This window comes from Nelumbo lutea, chromosome 3, assembly GCF_056320005.1.
Source record: "Nelumbo lutea isolate HS-2025 chromosome 3, American lotus-T2T, whole genome shotgun sequence".
In the NCBI taxonomy this organism is placed as follows: domain Eukaryota; kingdom Viridiplantae; phylum Streptophyta; class Magnoliopsida; order Proteales; family Nelumbonaceae; genus Nelumbo; species Nelumbo lutea.
The window spans coordinates 97,193,397-97,207,362 of NC_142686.1; positions in this window are offsets into that span (position 1 = coordinate 97,193,397).

Here is a 13,966-nt window from a genome sequence, read left to right on the forward strand (position 1 = left end):
GTGATTTTTGGGAACGTGCTACCCCATCTTGTGTAACACTATCTTTTCTTATGAAAAAAACCCATATAATTTACAATATTTATTTTATTGGTGAAGGTCAAAGGGGTTTAGAAAGATTTAAGAGGAAATGATGAAGGGATGGCGGAGATGTTACAAAATGTTGGAGAAAGAAGAGAGAGAAAGATTTAAGAATGGTTTATTTGCAATATTAATTAAAGAAAATTAAGAATTGAGAGTATATTTTTATCATGATTTCTTATATATATATGCGTGTGTGTGTGTGTGTGTATGTATGTATGTATGTATATGTATGTATATATAACCCTAAGAGGATTATAAAGCTCAACAAAAATGGATGTGTGCAACATATTTAAAAAATAATAATCTTTCACAGCCAGTAAACCCACCTAGGCCAGACCAAGCCCACCTGGTCCCAGTTTAAGCTTAGAGTGGGCCTGAGTTGGTAAACTCGGCTATGACCTTGGGTTGGGCTAGGCCCAAGCCCAATGTTTGGATCTTAAGGTTAGGCATGGGTTGGCTCTCAACCCATTCCACCCAAATTGCACTCCTATTGATAATCAATTCAGCAACTTCAGCTTCAGCCATTAAGGTTTTGTACGCTACAAATTTGTATTTATACTCCTTCCAAACAGAGCCTAAGGAGCTTACAATCTCCTTAATTTCTTATGAGCCCCTCCCCCACCCCTCCAAAATAAATAAATAAATAACTCATTAATTACTTATTCATTAAAAAACAATAAATGTCTTTTGATTGTTGTTTGTTTGTGGTATTAGTGATGCAGCTTTAGCCCCCATAGGGGGTCTGGTGTTATACACAAGACCTAATCAGTGGGCCACTAGGATTAGTGACAAGGTGAATATGTGGCCATTGGGTCCAATGGTACAAACATGAAGAGATTGGTTTTCCGCACTTTGAGTGGGTTGGCAGCCAAAATATTAGAATAAACACAGTAAAAATAGAATATAAGTCTAATGCAATGCCGAACCCAAATTTATATAGCATTAGCAGGGTTGCAGGGGCAAATAAGAATACAATAACACATTGACTAGGAAATTTTATTCATCTAGGCAAATTTATAATTAGTTATTTGGGTAAATGAAGCAAATTAATTTAGTGTAATTTAATTAGTTAATTTAACTTAATTGATTAAATAAGGTAAATTAATTAAATATTTAAATTACATTAATTGCTCAAATTTTAAAACAAATAATTTTATAATTAAAATTAATAACTTTAAAATAATTAATAAAATCTTAAAAAATATTTAAGAAAAATTAAGTAACTTAACATACGAGATGTACTAAGACATTTTAACAAGTGTATAATGTTGGAGGGGTTGGGGGGAGGGATAAGAGGGAGAGAAGAGATAATGTATTAAAATAGGGTAAATTTCTTAAAGTATCCCTAAGTTTGGGGAAATTGATTAACTCTACCCCTACTGTTTATTTATTGTTTTAAAGTATCCTTAAGTTTTCTAACAATTGACTAAATCCTAGAAGCATTAAAAAGATTATTTTGCCCATTGTTCTTTAAATTTTCAAAATAAAACATTTGACAACTTGTTGGAAGTGGGAACCAATCCAAATGTTTGGATTAGACCTTAAAAGCATCTAGGTAGATGGTACTCGGCCATCGCCTCCTTGGTATCCAGTTTGTCATCCTTATCAACGGCACCACATCGGAACACCAGCTCTGCCACCGCACTCATGGTGTTCATCATTTCTCATTCTCTTCAATATTTTTAATAGAAACTGAATTTTGCACCATTTGACCCTAGAAATTAGAAAGCAACGGAATAACAAACCAGAACACAATTTCAATGAATGAAGACCCACAAGGGTGATAGCTATTTGAAAGCTATAACTTTGGTGCGAAATGTCTTAGAAGAAACTACCCTAACTTCGTTCTCAGCTGAGGCCATTTCAGGTAATAAACTATCCTATCTATCGGCATTGACACTCAATGCTTACCATTCATCACTAAAGATGAAGATGAAAATTGGCAGCTTTTAGGAGTTCAAGTACTACAATGACATGTTTTGAAGTATAGGAACTAAGTGAGACTAACCTTAAAGTACAGGGTACTAATCCATAATTTATCCTTTTTTTTTTGTTTTGTTTTTTGCTTTTCTAGCATATGTAATGAAGAAGACTGCCACAATGGAATTAAGTGTAGCAAGTAGCAACCAATATAAAAGCATGTGTTACAATGGTCATGTCATACATTAAAGGGCATAAATATATAAAAGTAATCCTGGCAAGCAAACAAAAAACAATATCAAGTGTGGTAAACAAATGGTGGTTTTTTCTTTGAAATCTTAATCATAATAAATATTAATGGGTGATGGTGAAACTTACATTGGTGAGACAAACAACACAAATTAAGACAAAAGGCGTAAAGGTTCCCCACATAAAAAGAGAATGGGCATTAGATAGCTTCTAAGAAAAGCTTATTGAAGTCTAATTAATTAGAGCATTTCAAATGTGATACTACAAAAGTACCATTATAGCAGTAAGTTGTAAAGAGTTATAATAGCTATTGTAGTTGCCACCAACTAGTTAGTAATTGTTTCACAACCAATAGGTTTTATAAACCAAGCACACTATGACGTTGACAAAAAAATGGTGGTTACTCAGCAAATGCATCGACCTAATTTAGTTATAACAAAAAAGGTAGAGGATGAACAAACCCAACCTAGAAAAAAAAAGAAGTGTTAAGTTTCATTGTCAAAACTTCATAACAAGCCAAAATGTCCTACAACATTCCACCAAAACCAGTCTTCTTAAATATGATGGATATGACCATCTGAGCCCTAAATGGCTTTTCCCTCGCAAGGAAAATCTTTGCTTGTTTGCTTCATTCTCATGTTCACCTAGGTACCCAAAGATAGTGTTCCAAACATGGACGTCATACCCTTTCAAGTCCATAACTTCCCTCCATAAACGATTTAAGAAATCCATTTCAGTCTCCACTGTAAGTGCATATGCAATTTTTGGCATTATAATATTCATCTAGGTACCCAAAGATAGTGTTCCGAACATGGGCGTCATACCCTTTCAAGTCCATAACTTCCCTCCATAAACGATTTAAGAAATCCATTTCAGTCTCCACTGTAAGTGCATATGCAATTTTTGGCATTATAATATTCATTCTATCAATTGCATCAATAAATTCCTGGTTGGGGTTTGGTTTTTTATCTATGCACTCTTTTCTTTGAACTTGAGGAAGCTGCCCTACGATTGTTGTTGGAGACCGATTGAATACCATCTTCACATACGAATTCATCTACAGTCAATGGAGTTGTTGTATCATCATTGATCTCTAGGTCATCCTCCTCAGCACCATTAACATCAACATTACACTTAGTCATGGACTCAAACCCTACCATAGCTTTGTTACCTGTAGGATGATCATTTCCCATAATTGTTTGCATCTCCTCAAAAATCTCCATCACCTTGCCTTTTACACATAATGCAAGTGAATTGGCCTGCATTGTAGATGGCATCATGACCAATTGCTACATTTTTTTTAAATATTAATTAAAAAAAACAAATAAACAATATTTACCTTGATATAATCATCCCAAACAACTGAGTTAGCTATGGTTTGATTCTTGAATTCATTCCAACCAAAGCCACTAGTCCCGAGTAGCTTATTGGATTCGATGTAAATGGGCTTTAATATTCTCATTCTACTCTTAATGTGGGGTGTTCTCACATCAATATTGAAACGGGCAATCATCTCCTTGCATACTGATGTGTATGTAGATGCCTGAAACCCCTTATCAATTGTGTTGTCCAATGCTACTTGATCAACAAGTAGCTCAATCAATGCCTTATCCATGGCATCATTCCATCTTATTTGTCGATTTTGATCACCCTTATTGGAGATAGTTTGAGAGACTGACAACACATCCTTATCCTTATTGCCATCTTTCCTATTACTGGTAGATGTTCTTGTCGTATCTCTACTAGAGACCATCCCTACCAAAGGATACCATTTCATGTAGTAAATAAATAGCATATAGTCATGTACGTACACTATCATAAAGAAATGTTAAAAATACCTATAGTAATCAACAACATAAAAGTAAACATATACAATTCAGAAATAAAGTTGTTAATGTAAAAAAAAAAAAAACTAGTGCTCATATATTCAAATGTCTATACCAAATCATGAATATCTAAAAACATAAATAACTTGGAGGTTTGAAACATAAGAATTGCAATTAATAAAACTTGGATTTAACTGATGATGAGTAATTCAAATACAACAACAACTCCTAATCATTTTCGCAATCTCCTCGAGTCTCGAAACATGTCTAACCCAATTTGGTCCCTAAATGTCGACCACCTTGCTACTTCATTTATTTGCAGCCTCAGTGCAAGAGAATCTGCATTGGTGCCTTCATCCACAAATTAATCCCCAACAAATGTATTATGCTTGTCTGCCTCATAGATCCCTTCTTGGGTGTATTGGTTATGTGGATCAATTCTCATGATATGGTTGTAAAGCACACAATAAGCTATAACAATCTTGACATGTGTGTCAAAGTCAAAATGTTGTGTTGCATCAAGGATTGTCCAACACTTCTTCAAAACACCTAAAGCATGTTCTACTGCATTTCTTAGTGATGAATGTCTATGGTTGAAAATCTCCCTAGGAGACTCTGGCAACCGCCCTTGTATTTCTTTGAGGTGGTATCTAGTGCATTGGTAAGGTGCTAGGAAGTCTGGCATAATTTTGTATCCGACATCCACTAAATAGTATTTTTCTATATTGTGTTGAGTGACCATTGGCAATAAGAAATTAGTTAAGACAATGAAGTCGACTATTCAATTATTATAAAGGATGAAGTATCAATATAAGTTACCTTTTGAGACATAGAGTTTGCATTCCCTTCGTAGGGAATCATAGAGGACTATGGCATCAGTGGCCGAACCCTCCCACCCAGCCAATACATAAGTGAATTTTAAATCAAATGTCATTGAATCCATTACATTTTGTGTTGTTTTCCTCTTCCTACCACAAAACTTGCCTTGCTCTTCAACAAACACCTTGCATGGGATATGGGTTCCATTAATTACACCTATACAGTCCTACATTTAACTAAATTATGTCAATTCCATGGTTTAGGGGGTTTAGGAAAAAAGGGTAAAAAACTATGCATCACTTAACTTAAAATATGGCATAAATTGGGAGTCATTCCTAATCTCCAAGGGTACTTATTCTCCAATTGGTTGTATAACCAATAAAAGGTACAATCCAAGTACAACATGTAGGACTTTGTGAAAATGCTAGCTCACGATCTCTTGTGAACGCCCGAAGATAAGATGTATGACACCATTCCTTCCAATATGCCCTATAGTGTGCAAAAACATTGCAACTTGCTCTTCGACAGACAGATTGTCACAAGTAAATGACAGAGAGAATATAATTTGAGATAAATAGGATGCTTCACTACTAAATACGGTGTTAATAAACACTCCTTTCCCTAAGCATCTGACCTCCCGCACCTTTCAACTCATAGATTCAATATACTATTTGACCATGACAACCACATCAAGATATGTCATAATGGCATTAATGGCCGTACTGATCCATCTACGCTTAGCCATAGTGTCATGTGTAATCCTCATGCTTGACTAACAAGTCAAAATAATGGCATGAGACAACATGCCATTGTAAGACATTATAAAAACAAATTGGGTGTCAAATGTGGTACTTCCTTTTATCCTAGTTTGAACAAGAAATTCATGTTATATGGAAATAATGTCAAAAATACAAATGAGTTGGAATTTATATGGAACTTGGAAATAACATCAAAGTGGCTTGGATTAGAACCAATGGCCCAAGTTCATCCTTATGTTAGGGATTCCATGTGTAAGAGAATCCATATATATATATATATATTGAGAGAAGCTATTTTTTTGCAATTTTTTTATTTTCTTTTGTTTTAAAAATATAAAACTGTAATCATTACTTATCTTAATTACATTAATAATATTGTACACTATTAGAGAGAGACCCTTGGGTTTTCTCAGGCCTCTTATTTTAATGCATGTTATTATTCCATTTAAAAAAGACATTTAAGAGAAAGAGAGAGAGAGAGAGAGAGAGACCATTAGGTTTTCGAGAATCTCTTATTTTAATGTATGTTATTTTTACATTTAAGAGAGAGAGAGAAAGAGAAAATAGTAATAATATAAATCAAGGTTTTTAAAACCGAACCGATTCCTAGGTCGAATAGTTCGACCATTCGAACCTGACGAATGACACATTCTAACAAAATAATAAAAAAATAAAAAACGGCCAAAACAATTGGATGGTTCAAGCGGTTTGACCACCATGGTCAACAATTTGCTAACCAAATCAACGGTTTTTGGTGAAATAACGATTATGGGGTAAAACAGAACCGGTCACCTGACCAGTTTCCGATTTTTCCAATTTGGTGTGGTTTTGAAAACCATGATATAAATCAAATAATATAAACAGGTTGAGGCAAAACAATAAAAAATTATTAATTTAAAAATGCAATAAACTTTTACTAAAAATAAATAATAAAAAAACTTAGTAAATAAGAATTTTAAATATAAATATATTAATTAATAATTTCAATAATATTATTAGATAACTTATGAGTTGTGACCTTAATAAATGCTAATAAAAAAATTTAATTGATAGTAAATTGATATTTATTAATAATTTAAGAAGCAAGTAAATATATATTTTATTTATTATATATAACATAATTACTTTTTATATATGTAATAGTATCAGGTCGAGCCCGGGCCTGGGCCGAGCTTATTTGAGAATGACTGAGCTCGGGCCCGCAGGCCTGAAATTTTGTCCAACTTGAAAAATAAAGGGTCAGGCCGGGTCGGGCCATTGGGCTACCCTGCCCATGAATAGATCAATTTTTTTTTAAATGGACCTCTCATAGCTTGGTCCTATCCACGGCTTGGCCTGGCCCATGGAATGACACGAGCTTGTGCAGGCTCAGGGCATGGGTCGTACTGAACTGGCCCCCCAAATTATCCCAAGGGAGGGAGGCATGGCCCGAAATACCTCGTGGTCCAGCACGACACGGGTCACACAAAGTGCGAGCCGCCTGTAGGTCATATCATGCCAGCCTAGCATGTCTCAATTTACACCTTTACTTGAACATGCCCAATACAGAGGACGAGATAGTGAAATTTGAGGATTCCCCATCCTTGATGAGGAGTGGGGTGCCTTGCCTCTAAATTCGTCCGACATTGATGAGTGGTTGCCTTGCCCTAAACACACCTGACACTAGGGATTGGGCGAGGATGGGGTAGAGTGTCTTGACTATGGGATAGGGACAGGGATGGTGTGCCCCGCCCTGAACCCACCCCCTTGTCATTCCTATATAGTTGTCAGCTATTAGTGAAATTAATAAGAATTTTAGATTTTGAAATTATTTTTATTTATTTAAAGCTAATCAAAATTTCATTTAAAAATAATAAAAATAATAATTTTTATTAAAATAACTACAAATTATAAATAAAACTAAATTTGTTAAAAAATATTTATTCATGTTAAATTAACAATAATTATATTTTGTAAATCAACATTAAATGAAAAATATGATTATTAAAATTTTAGATATTAACAATAACTTTGAATACTTTTAGTCAATTAACAACAAATTTTGATTATTAATTTAATATTAATTAATAGTAATAAAATTGTTAAATCTTTTAGATTTTCCCATGCATAGAATAGGTCCCCGTTAGTATCTATTACATTAACTAAAAATCCAAAAAAAAATCTAAAAAAAACAAAATATAATTAAAAAACTAAAAATAATTGAAAAAAATAAAAAGTTAGCATATTTTATATTAATAAGGGTATTTACTAAAAATAATTAAAAATACAATTAATAGTATTTTATTATTAAAAATTAAAAAAAAAGTATTAAAAATACCCAAAACAGAAATTACTCAAAAATATTAAAATTTAGCTATATTTTTTATTAACTATTGTATTCATTTAGTTATTTAATTTGTTTTCACATAAAGCAAATGCAAATTCATAGTAATTATAATTTAAGCTATAAATAGTAGAAAATTACATTTAATTACCAAAGTTATATTTAATTACTAGAAAATTATACTTAATTAGTTTTAGCCAAGAAATTAGCAATATTTCTAAAAGTGTGATAATTTTCAGTAATTACTATATTTTAATAGATAACAATTTTTTTATAATTAATAATAAAAAGTAACAAATCGTTTATAACTTAACCTAACCCGATTAGATCTATAAGTCTGTAGGTTCAAGCAACTATTTTCTTTTGATTTTGGTCTACCTAAGATATGCACCATGCCCACACATTATCACGGATAATCAGTTCCAAAGTCTAATTGGGTATTAAACTTTTGGAGTTCAATGATGGCTTTAGCGGATGGGGCCCAAGCTAAACAACCCCTAATAAGTTAAACTTGGAAATTATATGCATATATGGTAAATATTGTTATATAACATTTAAATAACAAATTTTATATTAATATATATAGAAATGTTATATATATTTTATACTAGACTATAATTAAATAAAATTTTTAATTTGTAAAAAATCATAGTTTTATAATTAACACAAGCCTCTTTATCAATAGAAAATGTGCAAGCCCGAGCCCAATCCCAGCCCAGCCATCGAGTTTAGGTCTTGAGCCCAAGCCCATCCCTTATATAACGTTCGAAGCTCAAGCACGAGCCCGAAGCCCGATTTGTACACAAAATGTCTTATTTTAGGTATACTTTTATAAACTAACATTATATTAATTTACTAATAAATTAATATATTAATTTATATTCCCTAATAGTAAATTGATATTTATTAATAATTTAAGAAGCACATATATGTTACATTTATTATATATAACATGAGTACTTTTTTTATATATGTAATAGTATTGGCCCAGACTTATTTGAGAAAGCCTGAGCTCAAGCCCATGAGCCTAAAATTGGTCCTTCCATGTCAGCATGTCTCTCCTTTGAGAGAAGCTATTTATCTATTTTCTCAAAAATTTTCATTTTTTCTTATTTTCTTTTGTTTTAAAAATATAAAATAGTAATCATTGCTTATCTTAATTAGATTCATAAGGGTGCACACTATTAGAGAGAGACCTTTGGGTTTTCTAATGCATCTTCTTTGAATGCATGTTATTATTACATTTAAAAAATGCTCTTTATCTATTTTCTCAAAAATTTGCATTTTTTCTTTTTTTTTTGTTTTAAAATTATAAAATAGTAATCATTGCTTATCTTAATTAGATTAATAAGGCTGCACACACTATTAGAGAGAAACCTTTGGGTTTTCCAAGGCCTCTTACTTTAATGCATGTTATTATCACATTTAAAAAAGGCATTTAAGAGAAAGAGAGAGAGAGACCTTTGGGTTTTCGAGGGCCTCTTATTTTAATGTATGTTATTATTACATTTCAGAGAGAGAGAGAGAGAGAGAGAGAGAGAGAGAGAGAGAATAGTAATAATATAAATCAAGGTTTTTAAACCGAACCGGTCAGAGGTCCGACCATTTGAACTGAACAGATGGCATGTTCTAACAAAACAAAAAATAAATAAATAATGTCCAAAGCCGTTGGACAGTTAAATGGTTTGACTGCAAAGGTTAGCGATTTGCTGACCAGATTAACATTTTTTTGGCAAAATAATGGTTATGGGGTAAAACGGAACTGGTCACCTAACCGGTTTCCAATTTTTCTAATCCGGTTCGGTTTTGAAAACCATGATATAAATCAAATAATATAAATAGGTTGAGGTTAAACAATAAAAATTTATTAATTTAAAATTTCAATAAACTTTCACTAAAAATAAATATTAACAAAACTTAGTAAATATTAAAAATGTGTTTCAATTCCACTTAAAAATCCAGCTTAATGAACGCTAATAAAAATAAGAAATTTAAATATAAAAATACTAATTAATAGTTTTAATAATATTATTAGATAACTTATGAGTTGTGGCCTTAATAAATGCTAATAAAAATATTAATTGATAGTTTTAAAATATCAACAGTTAATTAAAAATCTGATTTTTTTTTAAAAACCTCAATATAATTAAAATACTAAAAACTAATTAAAAATATTAAAACATAACAATGTTTTATATTAACAAGGGAATTTACTGAAAATAATTAAAAAGTACAAATAATAGTATTTTATTATTAAAAATAACAAAAATTATTAAAAACAATACCCAAGCTTTAAATTACTGAAAAAAATTGAAAATTTGCCATATTTTTTTATTAACTATGGTATTTATTTAGTTATTAAAGTTATTTTTACTGAAAGTAAATGCAATTTAATTTTGTAGTGACTAATATGCAAAAATAAATGATGAAAATACTGAAAATTATTGAATAATAATGAAAAACACCCAAAATTAATTAAAAATCCAAAATTCTAAAAAACCTAAAGCTTAATTAAAATACTAAAAATAAATTAGTTGTATTTTATTGCAAAAAAATATTGAATAATAATGAAAAAATAATGTATTTGAATTATTAATAGTAATATAATTAACAATGATTATTTTTCAATTGTACTTAACAGTAATTATAATTTAAGCCATAAATAGTAGAAAATTACATTTAATTAGTTTTAGCCACGAAATTAGTAATATTTCTGAAAATATGGTAATTTCTAGAAATTTTTGTATTTTAAATAAATAAAATCATAGTTTTATAATTAAATAAAATTTTGAATTGGTAAAAAATCAGAGTTTTATAATTAACAAGAGCCTCTTTATCAACTGAAAATGTGCATGCTCGAGCTTGAGCCCGGCCCGACCATTAGGCCTAGATCTTGAGCCTGAGCCTAGCCCTTATATAAAGCCTGAAGCTGGAGCCTGAGCCGAAAGCCCGAGCCAAAAGCCCGATTTCTACTATTATTAATTAATAATAAATAAAATTATTAACTCTTTCAGATTTTCCTGTGCATCGTACGAGTCCTTGCTAGTATAGATAGATAGATATATAAATATAGATATATCAGATTCATGGGTAACCTAGTAGCTTGTAAGCTAACCACAACAACAAAGAGGTGATAGATTGGTGGAAAAGAGTCATTCCTATAACTTGAGTGAAAGAGTTTTTAGTTTTCCAATTTCTACTTCTAGAAATTCTTCTAGCTCTCTAGTTATCCTGCTTTTTCTTGTTTTACTTACAACCTTTCATATTGGAAATAAATTCCAATTTGGCATAATTGCAATGAGAAGCTCATCATCTAATTGATTTTTGCAAAACAAGTGAAAATTTCACAATATTTTGCCAAAAATTGGAATGCTTATAGATAACAAATTGCAGTTTTCATTACTTTACATGACTAAAAACATTTGTTTTTGTGAAAATTTTCAGTTTATGTGAAATGTGGAACATTTGTTCTCTCAAAAACATTTTGTTACCATAAAATTTTCTAGAAATCTGTTTTCTTATTTTTGAGTGCAATGTGAAACATAAAGGTTCCACATGGCAAAACCTTTGAAAGTGAGTTCAATTCTCCAATAAGTTGAAGTCCCTAACTAGGTGGGGCCCACCAAAAATTAATTGTTAGAGTATAGAGAGTGGAGGCCTTTAGATTAAGTGTTTTAACAAAGTGACAAAAGTCTTAAGTCCTCTATTATGCTCAGTTTTGCATTTTGGAAAACAACTTTCTATTAAATGTTGAGGAAGTTGTTTTCCTGTAAAATATTTTTCTGCAAAATAAATAGAAGTTGAGGGGAAATTTTGAGATAAGCACTTAAGGGTCTGTTTGGTTCTTAGTTAGGATTAAAATCAAAATCTGTTAGAATCGGAATCAAAATGGTCTATTCCCATAGTTTGTTTGGTTTAGACAAAAATGAGAATGAGAATTGAAATTGGTTGGAATGGGATTTCATTCCCAAGGGAGGGGAGGAAATGTCAATTCCCTCAAATGGAAGAATTTCATTAAGAATGGGAGTGGGATTCTGAATTGCACCCAACCAAATAGTTGAATTTAGACCCCTATTCAGTATTCTTGCAAACCAAATGGGCCCTAAAGTACTCCTCTAAAATGGTTGGTGTAGAGGAGTTTGGCTCAACCTGTGTATAGGTTTGCCAGGCCACCAATCAACTAGTATCAGACAGTTTGATTTAAGGATAGCAATTTTCCCTGTCCCCATCAAGTATCCGACTTCCTTGACCCCATTGGTTTGGGGATGGAGATCGCCTTAGTATGGATAAAAGGTAAGGACAAGGATTGATAGTGATACCTGACTAGGGATGGGGAGTGAATTCCATGCCCCGTCGCACCCCTGATTATATATATTAAATATATACATATATAATATTATTTATGATATTATTTATATTATATATATCAAAATAATTTTTTTTGTATTTTAAAAATATTTCTTTTAAGTAAATCTTTTTTTTTTAATAATTTTAATTTAAAATTTTAAAGGATTTAGGTTTCTAATAGGGAACCCATCCCCAATGGGGATCGGGGTGGTGCGGTGGAGGTTTGTTTCAAAGTCAATGTTGGGAATAGGGAATATAGTCCTTGCCCCGGATCCGCTCCGTTGTCATTCCTAGTTTGGTTTCTCTTTTGGGCAATATATAAAAATCTTTCTTGAGGTTTCTAACAATGATAAAAACCTCCTTTGAGGTTTCACTTTCACAAAATCTTCCACTTTAGTATAAAAAAGCCTGTAGCTACCTTCCTTTTGTTATTGTCCTAGACAGAAAACAATGGCCTATAGCATTAGTTATTCAAAAGTATCCATTTTACCCCATTATCTATTAATTCAGGTGGAAATTCATTAAAATACCCAAAAAAGAACTTTTCATTTTTGGTTTAAAAATTTCTGAATCGCATTCAAAATAATAAAGTAATTTTACTCTATAAAACATTACGTTTAGTAAAATCTAGAAAGGAGAATCTGGCATTTTGAATTATAATGAAAGATGCCCTAATATGTTGTAAGGGTAATTTTCTAACTTTGAAGTTTCCATTATTGAGATAAAGATGGAAATGGAGGTAACTACAAGTTTTTTGTGAGATTATAGAGGAAGTTTTTGTTAAAGTAAAACCTTAAGGGAGGTTGTTGTAATTGTAAGAAACCTCAGGGGAGTTACAATTTCTGAACCTTTCCCTCTAATTATAATTCTCCCGTCTCTTCTCTCCCTCCGTCTTCGTGCAGATTGTTCAATTTCTCCTCTCCCTCTGTCTTCCTCTTTCCATAGCTCATTATGGAGTATATTGATGGCAGTGGGGAAAATCTTATTATTAATAACGAGGAAGATGGATGTAGTATTTGTCTCGCCCCTCGAGGAGCGTACAAGAACTTAAAAGATAAAGAAGGCTCTTCAACTTCATACATAACAATCAAATTCACCAGAAATATCCGTTCGTCTGCTTTGAATGTAAGAATTGCTTTCTGTACCAAGATCAACTCGATACTCATGGGGGCATGAGTTGGTAAGAAATTTGAATTTTATTATTTTGTTGATTATAGTATTTAAGTCTACTTTTTGATTTGTACAGAATCACAGGACCGCTCAACAACGATGATGGAACATGTTCCCTACAATCTATGATGAAAAGGGGACATCCATTCTTTATAGGTTTAGTTACAAGTGGAATTAGGCCTAGTTATGAACGAAATGATTACAGTTAGATTTTTGCTATATTGTTCGAAGAGACATGAATAATGGATATTTTATGCTAGGATTTTCGGCTTTAACAACCTTGTACTTTGTGCTAAAAATACCATTTTTGCCCTTGTACAATGCCATCGTTAGCCCCAAAACGCATGTTGCTAAAAATTGCAAGTTGGTCCCACTGAATCAAACAAAACTATTAATATATAATTAATAAATAATATTGAATATAATATACAAATGGGTCCTACTTGAAATTACCTCTTTTACCAACCTATTAT